Source organism: Amphiprion ocellaris, chromosome 23, assembly GCF_022539595.1.
Source record: "Amphiprion ocellaris isolate individual 3 ecotype Okinawa chromosome 23, ASM2253959v1, whole genome shotgun sequence".
NCBI classification, from domain to species: domain Eukaryota; kingdom Metazoa; phylum Chordata; class Actinopteri; family Pomacentridae; genus Amphiprion; species Amphiprion ocellaris.
This window is the reverse complement of record NC_072788.1, coordinates 22463553-22489475: the sequence shown is the minus strand read 5'-3', so window position 1 is coordinate 22489475 and position 25923 is coordinate 22463553. Positions and strand designations below refer to the sequence as shown.

General features: G+C 39.2%; 1 long non-coding RNA gene across 1 annotated transcript in view; it reads right to left on the bottom strand.

Moving 5' to 3' along the window:
* Window positions 1-25359, bottom strand: part of LOC111562677 (uncharacterized) — a 44423-nt gene extending 19064 nt beyond the window's left edge. The window contains exons 1-3 of the long non-coding RNA XR_002745614.2: window positions 25283-25359; window positions 24621-24661; window positions 18680-18754 (exon numbers count right to left, since the gene is read on the bottom strand). This is a non-coding gene — a long non-coding RNA (uncharacterized LOC111562677). The remainder of the gene's footprint in view (window positions 1-18679; window positions 18755-24620; window positions 24662-25282) is intronic.
* Window positions 25360-25923: the final 564 nt, after the last annotated feature.

Below are 25923 nucleotides of genomic sequence, written 5' to 3'. Positions count from 1 at the left end.
CAACTTATTCACATTACCCCAGTACATCCATACGAATGGTGGATGTGAAGAAACAAAGGATCTCCCTGCCCTCAATTTTGCTCATCAGACACCCTGTAATCTGTTGATTTGTGGATGACCGTTTCAAAACCTTAGGTTTGGAAATTCACTGGAGGAACCTGTCCATCACAAGCCAAAGAACACATTCTGCTTTATCAGGTATTTTGCTCTAAATAGGAACATAACCTGCAAAATGTTCATTAAGTTGTATTGAAGGAGGCTTGAGATTTGCAACTGGGACCATAAAGGAAAAATGTGCACCATGTGTTACTGCTGCCAACTTTCTCTAGACAGTGTGACTAACTCTTTGCTGACAAGGTAATGAAATAAAACAGATCTTGATAAAGAAATCAATAGTTGTGGTGCCTTTTTTTTCATTGAATTATTTCAAGCACTGCGTTGGAAAACCATGATTTTCCTCTTACAAAAAAATAACATTTCCAAGATAAATTAAAACAATAAAGATATGAACTGATTCATGAAAATTCACCACAAGACAGGAAATGATGTTTGATGCTCCAGAAACCACACTTGAAAATGAGCCAAAGCAAACAGCCAAAAATGGTTTAAAGACAGCAAGGTGAATGTCCTGGAGAGGCCGAGTCAGAACCCAGATGTCGATCCAACTGAAAATCTGTGGCTAAATTTGTAAAAAGCTGCTCATTTGCAAAGAAAAATGGAGTAAAATGTCTAGATGTTCAGGATGATTGAGACCAAATTTAAACTTAGAGAGGAAAATTTGCACCGTGTATCATTGCTCCCAACTTTCCCTACACTACATCTCTATGTCACTAACTCTTTGTTAACAAGGTTATAATGAAATAAAACAGGTCTTGATGATGAAATTAATGGTTGTGGTACCTTGTTGTGGTACCTGCCTCTGATTGGCAGCATACTTTACATTGTTAAAGCTCCTATTGGTGTCAATCACAGGATAAAAAATCTGCCTCTTAGGGTGAAAAATGAAGGTTTTATTGCTGATGGAATGTCAGATTAGACAGAAACGTTGACATTTTTTGACCAAATTTGCATCATCATATAACTGGTTTGTATTATTCTATCAAAGCAGGATGCACCATAGGAGACCACATGCACATTTCAATGAACCTGCAAAATTTCTAGCTGCATTATTTGTCAACTTAAGGCTCTTCAAATGTTGATCCACAGATGGGCACGAAGAAAATGGTGAAAAAAATCAACATGACTCCACCTTCTTCAAAAATATTTAACTCAGAAACCAATGTTACCCAAATTGAAGATGGTCAGGCATGGAGCATTTAGTAAATTAAGGCGGAATGACCCTATAGAAAATCCTAAATTCTGCTGTTTCTACCAAGAGAGTGGAAGTTGTGCAGCATTTTGTATTAGGTGTTTCGTTGGTTTTTTTAATCGGGGTCATTATGGCTACTGTCAATGGGTAAAAGGTGGGTGATCTGTAGAATTTTTATTTTGTAGCACAACACACACAACTGGCCTTTTTGCAACCCAGGTGTGCACCCAAAAACAGAGTGGCGTTTTTGAGAGCTGTAAGTAGATGCTGCAGCATTTCTCATCTCAGAAGTGAGGGTGTTGAGCACCCATTGCCTGAGGTTGATTCGGCGCTCGGGGGAGCAGAACAGATTTGCCTTCTTATACCTGCACAATTCAGCGTGGCGTATGAGTGCAATGCATCACCGCACACCATCTCTGCAAGCTCTTTTTCTGCGCTGGTGACAATCAGGTCAGCTGCTCGAGGGTATTTCATTGCAATACTTGCATTGAGGGAACTACGTGTTTGTAGGGAGAAATCAGTCAAGAAAATGTTTCGCCGAGCTCAGCACAAAGTGTGAAATACACAAATCCAAAATGGTCTTATTGGCATTTGTAAGAATAAAATCGAAGCCTAGAGGATTGTTTTTAGGGCCATTTATCATTTACTTGCACACAAGAACAAAAAGAACTAACCCAGTACATGAATAAAACACTTAAATGGTCTCATATTGAGAGGGCATGACATGGGCTGGGTTATATATGATGTCAGTCTATGAAAGTGTTGGACACCAGAGACGTGGGCCGGTGTAAAAACCTGACTGACTTTAACAAAGCCTATATTGTCTAAAGCAGCAGCTAGCTTAGCTTTGATCTAAATGAATCTGATTAAAAATGATAATGCATCCTTAATGTTTCTCAGACATTGTTCTGAAAATGCTCAGAGATGGCATCCACTGTTTAGTCATGATATACACTATAGTGACACCCCTCCAAGTAACTGAATTCAGGTGTTCTATCATTTCCATGGCCACAGGTGTATAACATCAAGCACCAGGGCATGCAGACTGCTTCTGCAAACATTTGTAAAAGAATGGGTCACTCTCAGGAGAATTCAAGCATGGTACCATGAAAGGTTGTCACTTGTGCAGTAATTCCATTTGTGAAATTTCCTCGATACTTAATATTCCTTGGTTAACTGCTATTATAACAAAGTAGAAGCAATTGGGAACAACAGCAACTCAGCCAGGAAGTGGTCAGCCACGTAAAATCACAGAGAGGGGTCATCGGATGCTGAGGTCCACCAACTTAGTACTGTAGAGTCAAGAACGACACAGATAGAGTGATGAATCACACGTCTCTGTCTGGCAATCTGATGGACAAGTCTGGGTTTGTTGGTTGCCAGGAGAACGCTATTTGCCTGACTGCATTGTGCCAAGTGTAAAGTTTGGTGGAGGGGGGATTTGGTGCAGGGCCGTTTTTCAGGGGATGGCCTCTTAGTTCCAGTGAAAGGAACTCCTAATGCTTCAGCATGCCAAGACATTTTGGACAATTTCACGCTCCAAGAATTTGGGGATGGCCCCTTCCTGTTCCAACATGACTGACACCAGAACAAAAGCAGGTCTATGAAGACATGGATGAGCGAATTTGGTGTAGAGGCTCTTGGCTGGCCTGCACAGAGTCCTGACTTCATCCCCATAGAACACCCTTTGGGATGAGACTGAGAGCCAGACCTTCAATCCAAAATCAATGCTTGACCTCACAAATGGTCAAAAATTCCCATAAATGCACTCCTAAACCTTGTGCAAAGCCTTCCCAGAAGAGTTGAGGCTGTTACAGCTGCAGAGGGTGGAACAACTCCATATTAAACCCTACAGATTAAGAATGGGACGTCATTAAAGTTCATGTGTGTAAAGGAAGACGTCCCAATACTTTTTGCAATATAGTGTATCTTTTAGCATACACTACCGTTCAAAAGTTTGGGGTCACCCAGACAATTTCATGTTTTCTATGAAAACTCTGACTTTTATCCATGTGCTAACATAACTGCACAAGGGTTTTCTAATCATAAATTAGCCTTCCAACACCATTAGCTAACACAATGTAGCATTAGAACACAGGAGTGATGGTTGCTGGAAATGTTCCTCTGTTCCCCTATGTAGATATTCCATTAAAAATCAGCCGTTTCCAGCTAGAATAGTCATTTACCACATTAACAATGTCTAGACTGGATTTATGATTAATTTAATGTTATTGTCATTGAAAACAAAAGCTTTTCTTTCAGAAATTAGGAAATTTCTAAGTGAACCCAAACTTTTGAACAGTAGTGTACATATTGAAAACTAACACAAATGGACATCTTAGGAAGGTAAAAAGCTTGATTTTCAATGGAAGGGGTCTTGGCGGTCAACACAGATCATAAATAAACTTATGGCATGACAAATTAACACAGCGTTACTTGAAACAGTAAATCTCTTATCACTACTGAAAAAATAATTACCAAATATTACGTTTGTCACCATTCACACTGGAATGACTGCAAAGAAAAACAGTGATCTGTGCAGCTACCTGAAATGATTACTGTGACTGACCACTGATGCCTGATTCAGGAACTTACTAGCCAGAGTCGGTTGTGAGTAATGAGGGAACAAGGCAGTCATCAATTAACATCGGACTTCCAGACGCCAAATCTAAATCCCAACGAGTTATGGAAACGAGACTCGGAGGCCATTCAGAAGCGGAGACCTTCATTTCCACAATATGAACTAGAACCATATCGACTATTACCTTCATTAGTCAGAGTGCCAGAAGTTGTTCACGCTGTGTGATATCTGACGGTGTGACATTATCCAAGTGATGGCAATCAACAGTAGATGAGTTACGGGAGCACGGTGGAGCCTTCGTTCTCACATTCTGCCAGAAGATGATTACAGTGTTTGTGATTGGAGTCGGAGTCAGTGTTGGAGAAAATTACAAACGCTGCAGAAAACAGCTATTTATGATTATTTCAGTTTGCTGACAGACATTTTTTTCAATTAAGAGTACGTAATCTATAAAGCTAAACAAACACCTAAATCTTAAATTTTATACACCCTCAAGAGATATCTGCTTGAAATAAGCTGCAAATGTTCTCACACCAGCTACACATCACATTAATGTTGCACCACAAAAACGGCCTTAATCCACAGACTTCTTAAGGTGTTCTGATGAACTTCTAAAGGGCTTTTTCCATACTTTGTAAGGTGTTCTGTGGTATCAGGCACCAAGACATTAGCAGCAGATCCTTTAAATCCTTCTCAAGAACACCTTAAGAAGTTCTTAAAAACATCTTAAGAGGCTACCATACTTCCTAAGGTGTTCTGTGGTATCAGGCACCAAGACATTAGCAGCAGATCCTTTAAATCCTGGAAGTTGCCAGGTGGGGCCTCAATGGATGGGACTTGGTTTTCCAGCAGATCCACAGATGCTCATTTCGATAGAGATCTTGGAATTTGTATGCCAAAGGGCTGTACTACGAAGCAAGTTCAACATTTGCAGACTCGACAGAAATTAAAGCCTCAGTCAGAGTTAATGGGTATCCAGAAGGTGGTTTTCAACTTTCCTAGTTAACTCAGACTTTCTGCTTCAGACTCTGTTCACATAAAATGAGCCTTTTAACGCGCCATGTGACTCTTCTTCTGCGCAAAATGAACCAATGGTTAGCAGCTGCTTCAGTCAACAGGTTGTTTTAATGGAGAACTATAAGGAATCTAAAAAATAATGATGGTAAAAAGCTCTGCTACTGCAGGAATGTTGGTTGAAAACTGGTAAATGTGTGTTAATACATTTATTTAACTGATCAGTGCAGCTGAACAAAAAGCTGTTAAAGTTAAAACTTCATATATTTAAACATGATATTGTATTGAAGTGCATTCAGGTCTGACACTGTCCCATAATGCAGGAAATCACTTTAATTTATGGCCAAATCAGTGTGAAACTAATGTTACTGATTGAATATTCTCTGTAATAAATACTAATCAACTAGCACATTTTCTAATCTGTGTAAATGGACCAAACATAAAAACATATTTATACGATTTTACGGTTTCATTAAGTGGTTTTAGTAACATACAGATCAACAGGTTTACAGATAAAACATTTTCCCTCAGCTGAGAACCTGTATCGCTCAAATAATCACCAGGAAATGATTTGATTAAAGGGAGACGCTTCTTACAGCTCATTACAATCTGAAACTCTGCACAGAACCACCTCCACGGCATCAGTTACCATGGAGATGTAGCTCCAGAGCATCAGTTACCATGGAGCTCTAGCTCCACCGCATCAGTTACCATGGAGATCTAGCTCCACAGCATCAGTTACCATGGAGATCTAGCTCCACCGCATCAGTTAGCATGGAGATGTAGCTCCAGAGCATCAGTTACCATGGAGATCTAGCTCCACCGCATCAGTTAGCATGGAGATGTAGCTCCAGAGCATCAGTTACCATGGAGATCTAGCAGGTTAAAAGGCCTTCCTGGTACTGAAAACTCTGACTTTAGACTCAACATACCTGCTAACACGTTACTCTCTCTTCATCGTTCACCCCTCAAGTCAACACTTTAAGCTCTATGTCTGCAGCAGTCTATAATTATCTGCTATATGTCCAAGTAACATCCATATGGTTTCCCAGGAGAACATTGCCTGGAGCATCACGCTGCCTCTTGCCTTCTTCCCATAACGCATCCTGCTGCCATCTCTTCCATTAGTAAACAACACAAACGTGCCCTGCTGTCCACACAATGTCAAACACTGTTCCATAGCTCCAGTTTTGATGCTCTCATGCCCATCGTAGGTGTTTCCAGGACAGGCGTAGCCTCGAAACTCTGACAGGTCTGAGTGTCATACTACCTTTCTATCATTGTAGAATTAAGGTTTTCCAGCAGGTCAACTTTCACTCGCAATGTTCCTCAATCAGCCTTGGGTGAACCTGTCGCTGTCCTTCCTTGAACCACTTTTAGTTGCTACAAACTACTTCATACAGCTTTGGGACAATGTTCTGACTCAGCTGTATAGACATCACAGCTACAGATCTTTATGCTTTTCTTCTTTTTTTTTTTTTTTTGCTTCCAACACATCAACTTCAAATACTGACTGTTTACTAGCTGCCAAACATGTCCCACACCTTGTTGGGTTGTTCAAGAAAATCACTGCTTCAGCTGTCAGCGGTTTTATACAGTACTATGCAAAAGAATTTGCCCCCTTGTAGGAAAAATCTTCCATTTTTTGTGTATTTCTCACATTTTAATGTTCCAGGTCACCAAACTAATGTTTATATTTATTGAATATTAGAAAGAGATAACCCACAAGCCTGTATCACTCCTGTTAAAAAAAGTAACAAACCTAACAACTGGTTGGGCCACTTCTGGTAGGTAAGGGGGAAATTACTTTTTCACAGATGTGATATAGGTTTTGAATAAGTTACTATTTAAAAACTGCATTTTGTGTTTCCTTTGGTTATCTTTGTCTTACATTAAAATTAGTTTGATGATATGAAACTGGTTGGCCCCTTGGCAGCAACAACTGCAGTTAATTGTTTGTTCCAGCTTGTGATCAGTCTTTTTGGTCGACTCTTCTCTGTAGAATAGCTTTAATCTGGTCACATTAGATGATTTTAGATCATGAAATGTCCTTTAAAGGTCTTGTCACAGTGTTGCAATTCGATGAAACTCTGGGAAATACATTTGCACGTCACCGTTTATGCTCTGTTATATCAGAATAATTAAGCTTTCATGGTCTTTCTCTTTTCTAGAAATACTAGATAATGACAGCAGGGTCAATAAACAAATTCTGCTTGAAGAAAAGTGCATTTTTGTCTATTTTAAACATAACCCACCACCCCTACAGTGCTGTACATCCTCTAATACATGCATCACCATGTGGATGACAGTTTAACACAAGTGTGACTTTGATTCGCTCTCTTGTCAGCAATTATTTAATGAAGGCGAACACAGCGTTTGCGTCCTACGGGAGTTTTATTGTGGCTGTTTGCTGTGACGGCACATAAAAACGTACTCAGATCGGTGCTGGTTCAGGTCAGGTTCACACAAACGCACATCAGAGTTGGGCATCTTAATTGAGATAATAAATCGGTGTGTGTGTTCTGAGCCTAAAGCCGGGCCACAGGCGGAGGCAGATGGAGGCGCAAACAAGGGTTAGAGACAGATGTGCACGAGTGGGAAACAGAGCAGGGAAAAGGGAGGACGTCCTCATAAATAATGGACAACAGAGATAAACTACAGAGACTCTGGTGCACAAATAAACAGGAGCAATGAGAGAAACTGAGGAAAACAATACATAGACTGGAGATCTCAGAAACAGTGAGATTAAACTCTAAGGTGCTGAAATGGTCACTGCAATGTGAACCTGCTGCAGTAATCCAAACTACAGGCACATTCACACATGTAGACTTATTTGAAAAGAGAAAACAAAGGCAAACAGTGAAATTATCGCCAATAATCTGGCTGAAAAATGCAGCTGTCTGTTCATATTTGTAGTTTTTTGCTGAATTTTATCACAACCAGTAGACCTGACTCACTGGAAATATAAAAAGTAATGACATTTGATTTGTTTCAGGCATGTCACAGTATCAAAAAGGCATCAGATAAAATAAAAACACAATCCAAACCTAAACTAATGCCTGAAAACAAGTAGGATAATGTGTACTGCTGCATATCTGTACATCTCCTCTCTTATTGTTTCCTGTTTACATCAAACTTTCTACTTTTATACGTCTTTCGAAACTCCAGAACACATTTACCCATTATTATATACTGTCCGCCCAAAACAGAAGTCACACACTCTAATATTTCATTGGACAGCCTTTAGCTCTGAGAACGACATACATTCACTGTGGCATCATTTCTGCAATGTCACAGCATGTATTTCTGTCCAGAGTTGCATTAACTTTCTACCAATATCTTCTATTGATGATGGGAAAGTTGGACAAAGCCTTCTCCAGCACATCCCAAAGCTTCTCGATGGGGCTGAGGTCTGGACTCTGTGTGAGCCCCATCAATCTTGACATCATCATCTTGGAACATGTCCATGCCATCAGGGAAGAAAAACTCCATTGGTGAAAAGACCTGGTCATTCAGTATCTTCAGGTAGTTAGCTGACCTCATTCTTTGGGAACATAACATTGCTGAACCTGACCAACCCCAGATCATAACCCTAACTCCCACAGGCTGGTAGGAACTAGCCATGATGAATGCATCACTTCATCTGCTTCTCTTCTTACCCTGATGCCCCCATCACTTTGGAACAGGGTAAATCTGGACTCATCAGACCACATGACCTTCTTTCGTTGCTCCAGAGTCTTTATCTTTATGCTACTTAGCAAACTGAAGCCTTTTTTTTTCTGATTAGTCTCACTGATCAGTGGCTTTCTTAGAGTTACACAGCTGTTTAGTCCCAATCCCTTGAGTTTCCTTCGCATTATGTGTAATGTGAAATGCTCTTACTTTCACTATTAAACATAGCTGTGAGTTCCACTATTGATTTCCTATGATCATCTAAGAGTTTGTTCCAACCACATTTGTTCCTTGAAGATGATGGTTCACCACTATCCTTAAGGTTTTAATAATGCATTGGACAGTTCTTTACCTGATTTTAGCTGTTCTGCCTTTCCTACATATAAACAGAGGGTAAGCCTTTATGTGGTTATGTTAGTGAAGCGCCATCTATTGGCCTTGTTTGCATCAAGCGCAGGTGCTTCATAAAGTTATCAGGTTTGAATCATCCATTTTGAAGCTGTTCCTCAACTGTTCTACGTGTTCTACAGTGCTCTGCAGGAAGCATAATCTGTAAGTTTATTTGTTTCTGTCAAATATTTGTACCATTTGCTAATATCATTTAATTGTTAGAACAGCAGAAGAGTATTTTGAGGATGTCTATTTAGACTTATTTGATTTATTGTATCTGTATTTATGCAGCCATGCTTGCTGTAGTATTCTTTAAGTCAATTGTAACTGTATTTTAAGAGTAATTTTGTATTTCCTTTGTATTGTTTTACAGTTTTACACGGCTTCCATTAAAACACCTAAAGTCAGCTCCTGTCTTGGGTTCTTTATGGGAGAGTGTTTAGGCCACTGCATAGCTTTGTACACAAATGTGTAGTGAGGGCAGCAGATTAGTAGTTTCAGAAATTTCCGGAGTTGTTTTCTTTGCTTGATGCAGGCCAATAATTTGACCCTTCTGAGACAGATTAACATCCTCTCTATGACCAAAGGATATGTCTTCCAACATGGTTGTTTAAGAAATGAGAAGCTCCTCACTGCATCAGCTAGGGTTAAATAAGTTGTTGCAGCTGAAACGTATTCATCACCGCAGTAATTATCCAATGGAAGGCGCTCACCTATTTGCTTAATTATATCCAGGTGGTGACTTCTTTTTGGACAGGCAGTGTATTTTTCAAGCAATTGTTGCTGTTTTGTTTTATTTTTTGGCATTCTTTGTTAAAATTGTTTCATAGTTGTACTAATTTTGAAATAATCATCCAGGCCATTCCATAAGTTTACCACACTTATTGATAAACATCCACTTTTATTGGAGCAAACGTAATCTTAAAATGAATTTTTTTTCTTCATTCACAATTTGTACTTTTACTTCTGAATCTGTATCGGGTGTCAGGCTGTATCTTTGGTTTTTTTTCTGTCCTTTCTCATCAATCATTTGATGATCAAACCAGCAGATTATAATCTTGTGTGTAAATTTATGGTGATCTGTTTGGATTGAAATTACATTTTTGATTGCAGGCAAGTGAGGTCTTGTTGATTCACCCATGAATTGTGCATTAAGTAAGGAATGACCAGATTTAAATCCCAGTGTAATCAAAAGCATTTAGCATGAAACAGTAGTTGAAAGTTTGGAAATTGTTGGACGATAATGAAAAACATCTCCAAGAAGTTGTTTCTGCTGAAGGGGACAAAAATAGCTTCTGAGGCCACGGGGGTATTTACTTATCCATGGAAAAATATCTCATCTAGCACCGTTTACGATCAATAAATTATTGAAAATATTGCTCATTTTCCCTGTACCAAATGTGTCGCCATTCACTGTAAAACTGAGAAACTTTTCCTTCTTTCATTCTCTCAAACTTAAATAATAGAGTGTAAAGAAGGAGGAAGGATGAAATATTGATGTCAAACAGTAAGGTCTATTTTTCCATCTGACAATTCACTCTGTGGTTATGCCGGTCATGTCTGGCGTCCTGCAGACTCCTTCCAGCAGCACAGCCTCCTGCTGCTATTATTTAGGAGACACGCTGGATTCCAGCTTCTGAATTACATTGCTGCTAGTTTTATTTATGAAATGGAAGCTGGATTTATTTTGAGCGCTCGTTTTCAGGAGCTGTGAATGTGACCTTGGGTTTATTTTCGAGTGTGATGCAGTGCTGAAGTACGAATAAAAGCAGAAATAAATAACAACCTAATATTAGAAAAGCATGACAGCGAATATCAAGGCACCTCTGAGAACTGAATTTGCATTCACACTTTGCTTTGCTTTCCAAATGTTCTTCATGTGTATGCAAGTTAAGCATTATATTCATGTTTTTACATTTGTTTTCCGTCAGATTTCTTGTCTCAAAATTGATTTCCTTCCATATGCATGCACACACAGAACATGCTTTTGGTCAAACAATCATAATCAATATTTTAAGAGTCCATGCTGAATCTTACCGACACACACAGCAACCAGTGCATCTATTTGCAAAGCACTCAAACTAACTAAACTAATTTATTCCGTCACAAAACAGCAGCATCCTGTGGAATTTGTGAACTAAATGTGGAGTCTGTGGCTGCTGCTGCGCTTTGCATGACTCCATTGCAACAATTAACTCGAGAAATTATGCTTGTTTTGTACACGTGTTATAATGAACAACTTCAAACACAGTGGATTAGAAGGAACCAAAGTGAATCACCAAACAGTAAGGTGGTCACTGACGGGATAAAACCACTAGATTACAAGTAAAATGCTATATTTTTACACGCTAGGGATGCAAGTTTTAAATAATTTCCTTAACTGATAGTCAATCATGTTAAATAGCCAGTTAAATAAAACTTAGGTTCTACAAATGCATTTCTCATTCACCCATCAACACACTAGGTAATTATGAACATCTCTAATGCATATTAAGGCTTTTTATGCATTTTTTTTTTTTTGCTGTTCTTACACCCTCTTCTGTTTTTTCTTGGTTTTGTGTCTCTTTTTTTTGCTACCAGATAGACAGAGTGCCGTGCAGAAGGATTTGCCCCCCTACAGAATTCTTCTATTTTTGCATATTTGTTGCACTTAAATGCTCCAGATCATCAAACTAATTTTAATATTAGACAAAAATAACCAAAGAAAACACAAAATGCACTTTATAAATGGTGGTTTAATTAATCCAGTCCAGCCCATCTTCCTTCATGAAAAAATTATTACCATTTTAGCTACTAGTCTACAAAATGACCAAATTCATTCATCAGTTGGGTTCAGTTTCACCATCCACACTCACATATGGTTACTGCCAGACTTCTTGTATCTAAAGGTTCATCAGGCTTTTACAAGAATTCTTCTTGTGGAATGCAGTATTAGCTTCAAACCAGATGGAACAGACCCATGTCTTCCAGAAAGTTCCACCTTTGAGTCATCAGTCCACAAGATGTTATCCTAAAGTCTTGGAGCTCATCCAGATGTTTTTTTGTAAAAACCAGATGAACCTTGATGTTCTTTTTGGTCAGTAGTGGTTTGATCCTTCCAACTCTCCCATGGATCCATTTCCTTCCAGGGTCTTCTTTATTGAGGAATCATGTAGACGGACATTAACTAATTAGATGTCAATGCACTCTTGGAGAACTTTTAGTAGGTGGCATACTCATGAAGGTTCTCCACTGTTCCATGTTTCTCCATTTGTGGATAATGTCTCTCACTGTGGTTCTCTGGAGTCCCAGAGCCTCAGCAATGGCTTTGGAACCCTCCAGAATGATGAATGTCAATGACTTTGTTCCTCATCTGTTCTTGAATCTCTTTAGAACGTGGTGGCATCATGTGCTGCTTTTTCAGAGCCTTTAGCTACTTCACAATGAAGACAGGTTCTATTTAGTGATGTTTAGGTTCAACAAGCCTGGCAGTAATCATATGTGAGTGTGGATGGTGAAACTGAACCCAACTGATGAATGAATTTGGTCATTTGGTAGATTGTAGCTAAGGGGGCAGTTACTTTTTCACATAGAGCAAGATGGACTGGACAGAAATTTTCTTTCAATAAATGAAATTATCATTTAAAAGGGGCATTTTGTGTTTTCTTGGGTTATCTTTGTCTTATATTAAAATTAGTTTGCTGATCTGAAACATTTATAAATACACAAAAATAGCTAATTTCAAATACTTTGGCACGGTACTGTGTCTGTGATATATCTATCTATCTCTGTATCTAGCAGTAGATATGAGATGCAGACTGCTGGGTTGTTGAAAGCCTGTGAGGGAACTTGTCAGCTCTCATTGACTTTTGCAACACACCCCTTCCCTTCCCAGTGTGCTGCAGCTCGCCTGTCACTGCCCACACACACACTATTCACTGTATGTGTGTGTGTGTTTCAGTTTTCCATCTGTATGTGAATATATGGGCATGAGGGAGCACAGGGAGTGTGTGTTTTTGTGTGATGTCTGTCAGGAAGCACTGCGTGCATCAGGCTACGTGTGGAGTGTGTGATGCTCATCATGGAAATGAATGGGTGTGTTTTGTGTGCGTTTTACGACTCCTACACATCCCGAGCTCTTTCTCGTCTCCCTCATTAAGCAAAGCCAATATCCAAAGACATGCCTTCCAACCATACAGAGCTGTGTGTTGGGGAAAAACTGCATCGTGCAATGCGGTGACTCATGCGTAGTGTTGAAAACCACGGCGGAAGCAGACACGACTTACTCAGGCAGATACTGAATTGTATCCTACAGGGGTTTCATGCTGTGTATCACACTGCCTGGCAGCCTTATTGGAGTCCTCAGGTTGTAGTGAACAGCGGCTGTGAAAACCTGTCTGATAAACATTAGATATCCCACCAGAGCTGAGCATGGAGTGCTGCTTTAGATTAAAGTGCATAATTAGCCAGTTAGCTTACCTTAAAATAGTCAGAATGCAACTACTGACAACTGTATTACTCGACGCATTGTATAAATCGTAGAAAATGGGTTTGATATTCTATTATTTATGCAACTTAGGAACACTTTTGTCTGAGAAATTCTCAGTTTCATGATAGCACGTTCAAATTTATGCAGTTATGCTAAAGGACCATAAGAATGAGACAATGTACAGGTAAAGTGGCATCAGTGATTGAGGCTCTGGATGACTAGAATACTTATATTTGCAGTATTATGAGAATTCTAAATGCCAATAGTCATTTTCTGCATTTTTCAACAGCAGATCCACTCAAACTGTTGCAGGGAGATACCATCAAGCTCCATGTTCTCAATCAAATAACCAACTGCCATCGTGTCCTGCTGCTTTCAGACTCATGTACAGCAAAGAATCATGGGAAAAAAGCCAACTTCTACTTGATTTACTGTATTAAAATGATGGTTAGTTTTGCTGCTCTACTACATTTGCTATATAGGAGTCACCAAATCAACCGTTCCTACTCAAAGTGAGAGACAAGATACCAAACATCATGCAGTTCTACCTTTAGCATCACCTGCTGCTTCATCAGACTCACCAGATGTAGGATGCAGGTGTTAGCCTTGCATCACATCAGGTGGCTTTCTCCTCCCTTCTGAACTTTCTGCATGTTACAGCTTGCAAAATTCCTCTTGCTACAAGAAGATGTGGGTCATGCAACAAGGCTGGCTTGCTTGAAGGATCTACAAGGGATGTTCTTCCATGTTTGTCAGTTGGTTATAACTCAACTGTCAAGCTTCTGGGCCAAGAAAATAGTTGCCGACCTGTGCAATCTATTGTACACAAATGTCCTGAAAGACTGTTTGGCAATGATAAATGATTCCTTGTGCTAAATGTCCACTACTTTATCTGTTTCCTTAGAAGGGTTTGGTTTTTATTCCTGCTCTCCTGTCATATGGAAATGTAACAATTAGTGAACTATAAGAATATTAATATGTTTACAAAAAAGATGAAAGGTTCTCCGTTGTATCCACTAAAAATCTAAGTGCTTTTGACACTTTTTTTCAAATGTTATCTCGTATCCAATGTGCAGAGTTGTTTAACCAAAACTTTAAAAAGCAGAGAAGCAGCAGCTCTCTCATATGTTAAGTCTAATGAACTATTTTCAGGATAATTTCATCACTTTTAGGCTCATGCCCTTTAATCATTTTAACGCTTGCAGATTTTATCAGACTTCACATCAAGGAAAAACAATTTTTCATATTCTTAAGTTGTTATCTTTTAGACATATATTACCCTTAAATACTGGTTGTAGAGATCAATGTGTTTAAATACTGAATATTACTTGCAGAGGTGGTGCATTAGGCAAATGTACATTCAAAATGATTTGGAGAACAAGCAGTCAGAAACTAAACCAGTTTGTCAACCACTAAAAAAACCTACTTTTTTGCCATCAATGACAGAAAAATATACACAAACATTTTCAAATGTCCAAGTTGTAAATATTGTTTCATGTCAGCTGGTTTTGGCCACATTTCCATACAGAAAAGGTGTTTCCATCTTCCATTAATCACATGAACATCTTCAAGTGCGGATAAGAACTTGTGAAATTCAAGAAGCTTTTTCATACTTTGCTGTTTCATTAACATTTTCTGGTGCAATACATCAAAATGTGTTAAGAAGACAGACTTTGTGTTCCATTTCGACTGCCACAAGGTCTACAAGAAACAGGCCACAGCAGCCAATAATAAATGAAAATAATACAAAGCCTGACAAAATCATCAAGGGAGCAAGAGTTGTGAATTCCTGCTCATTAATTTTGAGCTTTTCTTTCACTGAGGTGCTAATGTGCTACGTTAAGTGAGGTCCTGAGAGAAGTCATTTCAACACTAAACGTTCTGAGCATCTGTTGCTCCACTGCTGCCTCTGGGTCAGAGCTCCTTGTACGATCCAGTAAGTATGAAATTTATTCTGAACCACTTATCAAATCCTATTATTTATCTATTATTGCACATGTATGACACTTTATTCTCAACTCTCCTCGAATAGATTTCTCCTGGATGAAATGACATGAAAGAAGGAGGTAAAACAGGCATTTCCAAAACTAATCTAAACTTATTGAAGCCTAACTTCTTGGATTGGATTACAGATGAGGCCTATAAGGTGTGTATTTTTCTTGGTTCATGAATTGTAAAATACTGTATTTTTTCATTTATTTCCCATTTATTTCCCAGCATGCATGATAATCAGCGTTCTGAGCAGTCTGGCTTCTCAATAATCAGCAGAAACCTCGACATCGCAGTTATTTACTCTGCATTTTGTCATCATGAGAATGTGAAGTGAAATTTGAGGCTGCAGTTTGTGAGAAGTGAAAAGCATCTTCTCCTCTTTCAACAAATTGATTTTCCTTTTACAGTAGGTGATCCCAACTTAAAGCAGCTGAAGTCGTGCACAGTGCTGTGAATAAGTATGTCTTCTGTTTTTGCATATTTGTCACACTTCAATGTTCCTGACCATCAATTAGTATATTTATTAATTTAATATCAGACAGAGATAACCCACAAAACACAAACCTACAAATACTTTGTCATGGGATCAGACTAATAATCAGTGGGAGTAAAAGGCGGCTAAAGATGAGGAAAGGGACGAGGCATAAACTGTCCTAACAGCAGGATTTATTCAAGATCCCTCACTTCAGCTCCAAACCTGAGTTGCATGACAAATAATCAGCCTTCTGCAAACTGTTTGATCTGATTTGTGTCTCGGTGTCACCCAGGGAGAGTGGAGTCACACCAGAGAGTGGACAGAGCGACTGTAGCGAAGCACAAAGAGGTTTACAGAGCAAATAAAACAATAGAGAGGAATCCTGCAGTGAATATCCACACAGCTTTTGTCTGAGGAGACAACAGGAAGTTGAGAGGAGAACAGAGGAAGAAAGGACCTGGACCTATGGATCATCTACCATCCAAAGACATGAAGGAGTGACTGTCAGTAGCCCACATGTGTGACAAGAAAAGCACTTAGAGAACGCAGTACTCTGCAAAGGCTGCTCAGTCGTTGTATCATTTCCGACGGATGAAATCTTGAAAAAATTCATGGCAGAAATCGCGGAAACATAGAATGTGGCCATTTAATGTAGATGTACCCACAAACAAAATGACGTTGTGCTGAGTACAGGCATGTGTTATGCATGTGTACGTTATGTCCGAATAATGAATCGCGTGACCTAAATATGTAGCGGGTGGCAGGAATTGATGGGACTCAGAAACACCCCCACAATTTAATCAACTGTTCCCTGTATCGTTTCGGACTGATGAGTCCCCATAAATCCACAGTGGTCGATTTGTAGTAGGATCACAATCATGTGATCACTTGTTGTCATAGTTACAGTGATGCTGTGAGACCATGTCGCAATGATACAGAAATCTTTAACAAATCCGTGGATCCAGACTATAAGCCGCATCACTGCCAAAATCTAATCACTTGGTTCTTGTGTTATTTCTGATCTTCCCTGAAATTTTCATCCAAATCCGTTTTTCTGTTTTTGAATAATGTTGCGAACAGACAGACAGTCAGACAGACAAACGTTTGCCAATCGTCTTGTAACCCACATTCCTTGGCAGACTAATTATGATCAAGTTTGTCTGTGGGTCTATCAGTAAAATGTGTGTTTGAATAAGAAAGCTCATGATTTTTGCAACTATAATTACATCAAACCCTGTCAAACTTGACATTTTTACCTTGAGCTGGGTCACAACAGCGTTTTAGAACCAGTGTAGTCTAGGTTTGTAGGACACAGGAGTAAAACCTCAGACTTTTTAAGACAAACATTTCAAATTTCCAATAAAAAAACTCAAATACTTGCTCATCTGAGAGCTCACAATATGAGCTACGTGCTCGGAAAGAAGACCTGGAAACTGAAATGTCAGCAGAGGAGTGGAAATCTGCTTCTGCTGCAACTCATTTTCAGACTAATTCATTATGACTGGATACTGTAAACATACGTAACTCCTGCAAAGATAAATAAGTTCAATAAAAATATACCAGATACATGCACTAAATACACACAGGCTAAAGCAACACTGTGCAGAAAGATTTTTGGGAGGTCAGAGCTACATGTGAGAAGATTGATGTTCGTTGATGTATTTTGTTCATCTTTTTGTTATTTCGTATCTTGTATACGTACAGTATATATTGAAAAAAAAGAAAAACAATGTTAAAAAAAAAACTCAAATACTCTTGGATATTAAAGCAGTCAATTTGTGACAAAAAATGCCAGTTAAGAAGTAGACAAATATTCTCAGATTACATAGAAAGAAATGTGTAAGAAATACTCAGAAATTGTCTGAGATTAAAGTCACGAATCTAAAAAGGAAATAAACAAACATACAACATCACTGCAAGGTTGGATCACATTGACGGATCGATCAGTTATTAACTTATTGGCTAAAAAAGTGACAAAACAATGATCCAACTAGCCAACATTAGACAGACCACCACTATGTACAAGTAAAATCAATCCATATGGTGGATGGTCTATTAAACTTGTTAAACACTGCATGCTTAAGTTATTCCTTTATCTGAACAGTCTTGAACAAACATTACGTTTTTTGGTTTGTAGAACATCAGCAAACTACTAAACTCCTGCTCTGCAACAACCTGCTTCCTGCTGAGCTTCATCCAAACACTCGTCTTATCTGAACATTCCTCCTACAGAGCCGAGCTGACACCTCCAGGGTCGGTTACCTAAATGTTCCTCCTTCACCGTCTCGTTACAAACACACCCGTAAATCCCTTTTAGCCTTTAAAAATCAGGTTTCCTTCTTGAACTGCTATCCGCCCACACACAGACACAGACACACACACACACACACACACATAACACACACCGGCTTCCATCTAACTGTCAAGTGAATTTTATGCAAATTTCGAGATGTGCAAAAAAAAAAAAATGCATTGTTGTGATCAGGTGGGTGGAAGTGTATAAATACACTTCTTGAAAGCAGAAGAGCGTCATCTGTAAATTCAGTCTGGAGTAAAGGTGTCGGGCTTAAAACTGAGCCAAATTAACACACAAAAGTGTCAATGATTTATGTATTAATGCTCAAAAGTGTGAACAAGCAGCATATTGATCCTTACAAGTGTCAATACCCTGGAAATAAACACACACATGATCACACACACACTCCATACATTACGTCAGGATCTAATAGTTAATATATGAAGTGTGTGTGAACAGAAAGTTATGAACAAACTCTGTACCTGGTTTCAGTTCGTCCAGAGCCTTGCTGCAGTGATGTGCTGCTCCCTGAGCTGCTGCCACGTTTGAAAAGCTTCCTGCAAGTCAACCAAACCAGAAAAGTTAAACATCTTTAAGTGTTATGTAGAACTGTGATTTCTTTGAGTTAAATTTTGATCCAAAAACGGGCTTTAAATTAAAATATGTTGCTCTACAATTTACAGAGATTTTGTTTGGTTTAGAGACACTGAGGAAAAGACAGGAGGCAGAGCTGGAGGTAGCAGAGGTTAAAATCTGCTAAAATGAGGTTCTCTTTGGGAACCATAACCAGAATGGATAGGATCAGGAATGAGGACATCAGAGGGATGTTAGATGTTCTGGAGATGAAGCCACAGAGGCCAGACTGAGATGGTTAGGACAGAGGAGAGATCGTGAATATATCAGTAGAAGGATGCTGAGTTCTGAACTGACCAAAGAGGAGGTTTATGGATGTAGTGAAAGAGGACATGAAGTTAGTTGGTGTCAGAGAAGAAGATACAGAAGATGTGGTTAGATGGAAGCAGATGATTATCTGTGGAAAACCCTGAAAAAGCCGAAAGGAAAAGAAGAAGGGGACCTATGAGTTAAATCCGCCTGCAATTTAGCTTCTTGGTTTTTGTCTTTTAAGTAGTGGTGGGGCATGATGGAAAAAAAATGTCTCTAATGAATTGGAGGCTTTGTAATGAATTAATCGCAATTAATCACATTTTCGTCAAATAGCAATATCTGACACACAACCAGTAAGTTTTTTCAATTCAAATAAATTTTGGTTGACGACTGAAACGACAAATAAACATACACATGTTTATAATTTAAAATTTAAAATAACACACATAAAAAAAGGATTTTGATGATTTGAACCTTGGATTTGGTTAAGTTTTTTTCACTAAAAGTTTGAATTAAGTTAAAGGCTGACAAACAAACCAACACCGATCATCACATAACTCCGCCTCCTTGGTGGTATAATAACTTAAACAACAAAAATGTCTAAGTTTCATTTATATTTATCTGCATTTTCATCTGTCTACTACATTCACAGATAACTGCAAATTTAAAGTGAAATTAGAGTGATTATATTCAACATTTTAAGACTTTTTGGAAACTCCATGTCTTAAAGTGGTCTATTATGGGATGGCTACACTTTGTCGGTACCAGGACTGTCGTAGCTAACGTTAGCTCTGGTGCTAACAGCAACATGTTTTGCATTGAGGTGATCAGAAAACTCTTTGTTTGGCAGTTTGCACACAACCAGGCTTTTATCCAATTTGCCATCGGGAAGATTTTTAAAAGAAACTTTCCACCCAACAAGCTCAATGTGGTCTCGTCTTCTGCCACGGTTCACCAAACTTTCTTGTGTTCTGACATCACTCAGTGTGTCCTGTGCATCTTCTTCACCACTGGAAAACAGACTTTAGGCTCATTACTGCCACCTACTGGGCTGGAGTGTGCATCAGTGTTACTGGTGTGCCAGAAATTAGGGAACAGAAAAAGGTGCAATTAAATCTGTTATTTTCTTAACACGTTATTTTTTCTGTAATTAATTAATCTAAATGAATGCGTTAAAGTCCCAGCCCTACTTTTCAACATTTCAAAGCTGTGACAACCTTCAAGACATTTGGGCACACATGAGAACATTTCCAACCTCCGTTATCTGTTGCTCCCCCTCATCATTATATGTGACGTATGGCTCAGAATGGACCGCCTCCTCTCGTTCCAACAGCCGATTATCACACTGGCACCTTCCCATTCCTTCTAAAAATGTTTTTTCTTCATTATCTCCTTACTTAATCTTCCTCTCAGCCCATCTTTCCTCCTCCGTCGCCCTTCGTGACTTCAGGTGTCATTATTAGCAGCGCCATATGGCACACGGCGCCGTTAATGCAAAGTGTGCATCGAGCCCCATGAACACACAAGATGCAGATGGATGGTGCACCATATGTCGCCTGACATGGCCTTTTTCTGGGAGGTTGTGTGTTGCTGTGTGTTTCTCGGCCTCCCGGTGTGTGTTTGCGTATGTTCACCAGATGCTTGATGCCCTAAACGACTGTCCTTTTTCCTGTCAGTCGACGGCCAAAGTGAAACTGTCAGCTCAAGAACACATCGCTGCCATTTAACACCCTTCTGGTGACATCTCAGCTCCCAAAATATCACACCCAGAGGAAAGCAGTGTGTGTTTGTGTGCACTTTAAAATGAAGCCGCACAACCGCGGAAAGAAATAAATGATCATCTTACATGCATTAAGTGAAGAGTCACGCCAAGGTTTACTCTACCGGGGGATTTCACTCTCTTCCATTTAGCCGTTCAGGCTAAATGTCAAATTTACCATATTGCCCTTCATTACATGGAGCTGTCCTTCCTTTCTGTAAAAGTTTCTTCCCACAGGGCTAAGAAAGTTCTGGGATCGAGCTTCACTGCTTTTTGCTGCACTTCCTTTACTATATGCAACAGCTACAACTTTCCCAACACCCTACTGGCCCTCAGGTCGCAGTGGGGGGCCTCTGTGGATTGGACTAATTTGGATACATCACATAAATGCTCTGGATCTGAGGAGTTTGTTCAACATTTTGGGCTCTTTATTGTGCTCCTCTAGCTGTTCCAGAGCAGCTTTTTGCTTCGCGGTTGGGTGTACTGTCCTGCTAGTGGACGTAATTGACTTCATTTTACAGTGTTTGGGCTGGTCTCCAGTCATTTTTAGATGGTGACTCCTTACCAAAAAGCAATGTCTGGTAGGGAATCATTGTCTTTTGCGATTTGTATGAGTTGTCTGCAGGTCTACCAAAGGAAGACTTGCATTTTAAACTTCTCAAATGGTTTCATTTAAGTATTTTTGGAGTCCTGAAGAGGTAAACTGAAGCAATATTTTATATATAATCCAGCCATCCTAATGCCAGGATGCATCTAGTTACCCTATGAAGAGGTTCTTACCCTCAGTTAGGGAACCACTGGCCTAAACTATCTAATGGTCTCATCTCCAAGTGAAGTAGTCAACTGGCTGGTTGTCTGTGTAGATTCTCCATCGTCCAGGTCATGGTAGCTTCAGTAGAAATCAATTCAAAGTCCAGTTGATTTCTACTGAACTGGTTGGTTGATATGTTCTGATCTGACCATCATCTGATTGGTTGGATGTTCGCTGGTGTTACTTTCATAAGGAGAAAAGTGCAAAACACAACTGGACTCCAAATCTGTTCTATTTTGGTATAAATGAACCAAATTCTAGCTTTTCATGTTTATTTTTAGTATTTAAGGCCATTGAGTTGAGTGCACTGGGGTCCATTTACCTCATCGAGACGCAACATGCAGATTTTTTCTTCTCAGTTAAAATCAATCAACTCTGTGAAAAGTAGGTAGATTTTCTTTGGTTGAGCACAGCCCTAGTAGAAAGTCAATAAAATGAGCTCCATGTTCGAATCTGTTTCCTGCCAAATAAATTCTTCTCATTGGATTTGTTTTGCTAACTGGAACTTGTACTCAAGTGAAGGATCTGAGTAGTTCTTTATCTGTTCCTTGCTAAACAGCAAAATCCCTCAATCTACTTTCTTTGCTCAGCTCACAGACTTCCTTTTACTTCTCTGCCTCTTCACTGTTCTGTCTTCCTTTGGGCATATTTTCTGCTGCCACGTTTGCCGTTTTTAGCTTCAGCTCTGACGACAGCCTGGAACTCGACTGTGGGGATGATCGGCGTGTTCGCTGAGAAAAACCTGAATATCTATGCACTCGTGTTTGTCAACACTCCCCGGAGTTGTCGTCGCACGTCACCGTCAGATCTTGTTCTTTTCCATCACCGCTGGTTCCTTCAAATGGCCTCTCGTCTCGCCTTCACATCTCCTTTAATAGTTTCCCTCAAACATGGCGACTCAACATTCAACATCCCCTCCCCTCTCTTTGACTTTGTTCGACGCAATTCCAGGCGTCACCCGCGGTTTTTCTTAAACACAACTCGGAGGCAGCTGTCATTCGTTCTATTATCCCGACTGTCAAAATCAGGAAAATCTCAATGCCCACATTTACTTGCTTTCAAAAGACAGTGGTGACAAAGTTAATGTATTTTTGGTCCTTGTTATTATAAGCGGCGAGCTAAGCAGCATTGTCCTCTGACATGTGACAGCCGCTAATGGGATGTTTAGGTTGTCTGCAGCTATCGCCGTTTTAGTCTAAATCTGCACGGTGACACATTCAGTCTGGTTTTGCACTCAGCATCCCTTAATAGCAACGTGTCAGAGTGTTTAACTTGGAATAAAACATCACCTTAAAAGCTGTCATTACCTAAGCATTACAGCATTTTCTCAGGAAAAGACTGGTTTTATATAACACATGCACATTGTTTTGTTTTTTTTTTTCACATCTGCTAGCTGTTGCTGTATTGTTTATTTACAACCAGACCTTGACAGGCTGACAGCCAGCCATACAATGGAGGTGACCACATGGGAGTGTCGATATGACAGAAAAAAAAACAATGCAGATTTTTTATGAAAGCCTTCACATACAATGGGAGAAAAAATCACTTTCACCCATTTGTACATCCATTTTAGAACTGCACGTCATTCACATAACCACAGCAGCATGTATGGAATGGTTTTCATAGTTTTCTCTAATATGTCATTTCTACGACTAGCCAAAATGTTAGAATATGTCAGAAATAAATATGGACAAACTGATCCTGGTCCAATCACATATATAAGAGTTCAAGAATGACACTGATGCAGCTGATTGCAGACAAGCAAGAGTCATTTTCCAACTAGGCCTCCATGGATTCTGACTGTATTTCTCAGTCTTGAACTTGAATGTATGCTAAAAAAAAGTTATAACTGCAAATACAAATAAATGCAAATATAACTGTATCACTTGGACATGTTGTACTGCTGCTTACAAGACTTTAATGTCCTCATTTACCTCTTATTTTAATTGTTAGCATTTGACACTTTATGGTGCATTTTTCAATTCCTCTTCTTCTTAATTCAAAAGTAGCTGTTATTACCTTGAATAAAAAAATATGTTGCTGGCCTTTGAGCAGCAGGGTTGAGAACTTCTGCACTATACCAACCAAATACAATATGACAGATCATGTTAGTTCTCCTCAGGAACTTAGAAATCCAAGAGAAAATTATCCTTACCGGTCCCCTTTTAGCTAACAGGCTAAAATCCAGTTCATGCTTTCCACACTCGTGTCTGCAGGGATGCAAACCATGAAAGAAGTGCAATTTGCTTCTCTTGATGAATCAGTTGTTTGAATAGTTGATTTCAGTTGAAGTGGAAAGTCGAAACAGGCAGACTGGTCATGCATCAGGGAACAAATGGTTCTAAAACTTCCGTTAAAAGGGGATTCTTTGACATCCATACCTTTATGATGCACCATTCAAAGAGATAGAATTAAAGTGCAGGAGTTTAATTGCTGCATGCTATCCTGAGATGGTGTCCAAACACAGAGGGAACTTCTTAATTGTCTAGAAACCTTGGCTTGTGTCAATACAGTTTAGGAATAATCATGTGCAAGGTGCTACAGCCCAGTCTGTAACTGTTTTGTCCTGTAAAAAGTGCAAAATGTGTATTTTTATGCATTTGATCTGAGAAGTAATGTACCTGACCAACATGTACGTTTGTAGTCTGAATAAAAACGGGCAAATTTGCTTTCTAAGTACACGAGTCATGCAGAAATCATGAATTAGCCTTATTAGCCCACAGTAAAAATCTAGCTGTAGTTGCTGCTAGCAACCAATGCTATTAATGACGTATAGCTTTAGCTTTGAAATCGATTAAAGTAGTAATTTTAATACTACACCTTACCTCACTAACTGAAACAAGGTAGCTTCTGCAATTTCTTTCTGAACTTAATCAGCTGTTTGCCAGTGAAACAGGAAAAGTTTTAAACCTCCATTTAAATGTTAGATTTCTTTCAAAATTCCAGTGGAGAGGTGAGATTTTCGCACCTTTCAGTACAGCTGGCAGCAGCAGAAGTTCCATGTTGCACCTGTTGGCACATAAAATGCATTTGTCAAACCATGTAAATAAGACAAGATACTTAAAAGTCATGTTACAGAAAATTTACATTGACAGAAAGTCATATATCTGTTTTTTCAGAATGCACTTTAGGACACTCAGTTCCAGTAAAGGTGCATCTGTAAAAGCCCTGACAAGGGGAGTAATGAGTAAAGAATGCACAGACACAAACTCTCCTCAGCCATGTGTGTAATGACTGACTAAAACACAACCAACACAGCAACACAAATCAAACATCATAGCACAGTAAAATGGCTGTGCAGAAAAACACAAAGCATTGCAGTGTAAATCTTATCAACCTTATATCAAACTCAGTCAGCAAATCCATCAATTTAGTCTATTAAATGTACAATAGCCTAACATTAAACACGGCAGCAATAAAACATAACTACAGACCACCTTCGAGATGACAATGCAGCTTGCTAGCATAAAACAGGTTAGCTCATGTGGCGTACTTTATCATCGCCAGTTATTTAACTTCATAACTTCACAAAACATGGTCATAGAACATTACAAAACGTCTCCTGGGAATGTCTGTACATTCAACCAACACTCTTGTAAACAATAACTCTTAATTTTGAGGGGTTCGTACCTGAAAGGGGATAATGAGTAAAGAATGCACGGACACAAACTTTCCTCGGTCATGTGTGTAATGACCGAGAGGAGCAGCGGAGTGGACCGTAAACTTGCTCAACAATTTTGTAGCTCCCCCTGCTGGAGCCCTCCGGTAACTGCTGTTACAATAGTATTTTGGACATTAAGTAGAACTGAATGACAATTACTGTACTAAGACCGCTGCAACTGACAATAAACATTATTGAAATAGAATGAACTCTGAATCTAAACTGGATGCCTTCAATTATCACAAATCAATAATCAGAATTTGAAAAATAATACACCTGGTATTACAGATATTCCAATCCATCACACATCCACTGACTGAGCATCTTTTATTTTGCTTCACAATAAATTTAGCATCTTATCGTGTTCAGATTCCACCAGTGTTTTATATTACTTCACAGTACATTTTGCTGTTTCTTTAACCAATATAGAATAACTGAGGAGTATGGTGAAGCTGACTAGCCATGACAAAGACTGTATCCTTGAGCTGAAATAGCTCCAGACATTACTGCCACTGTACTCGTGGCTGTGGTTGTTGTCATTATTAGTGTAGAGTGGCATGGATGTGTTGTACTGCAGTTCCTGGATTCTTTTATATCTCATATAAACAAT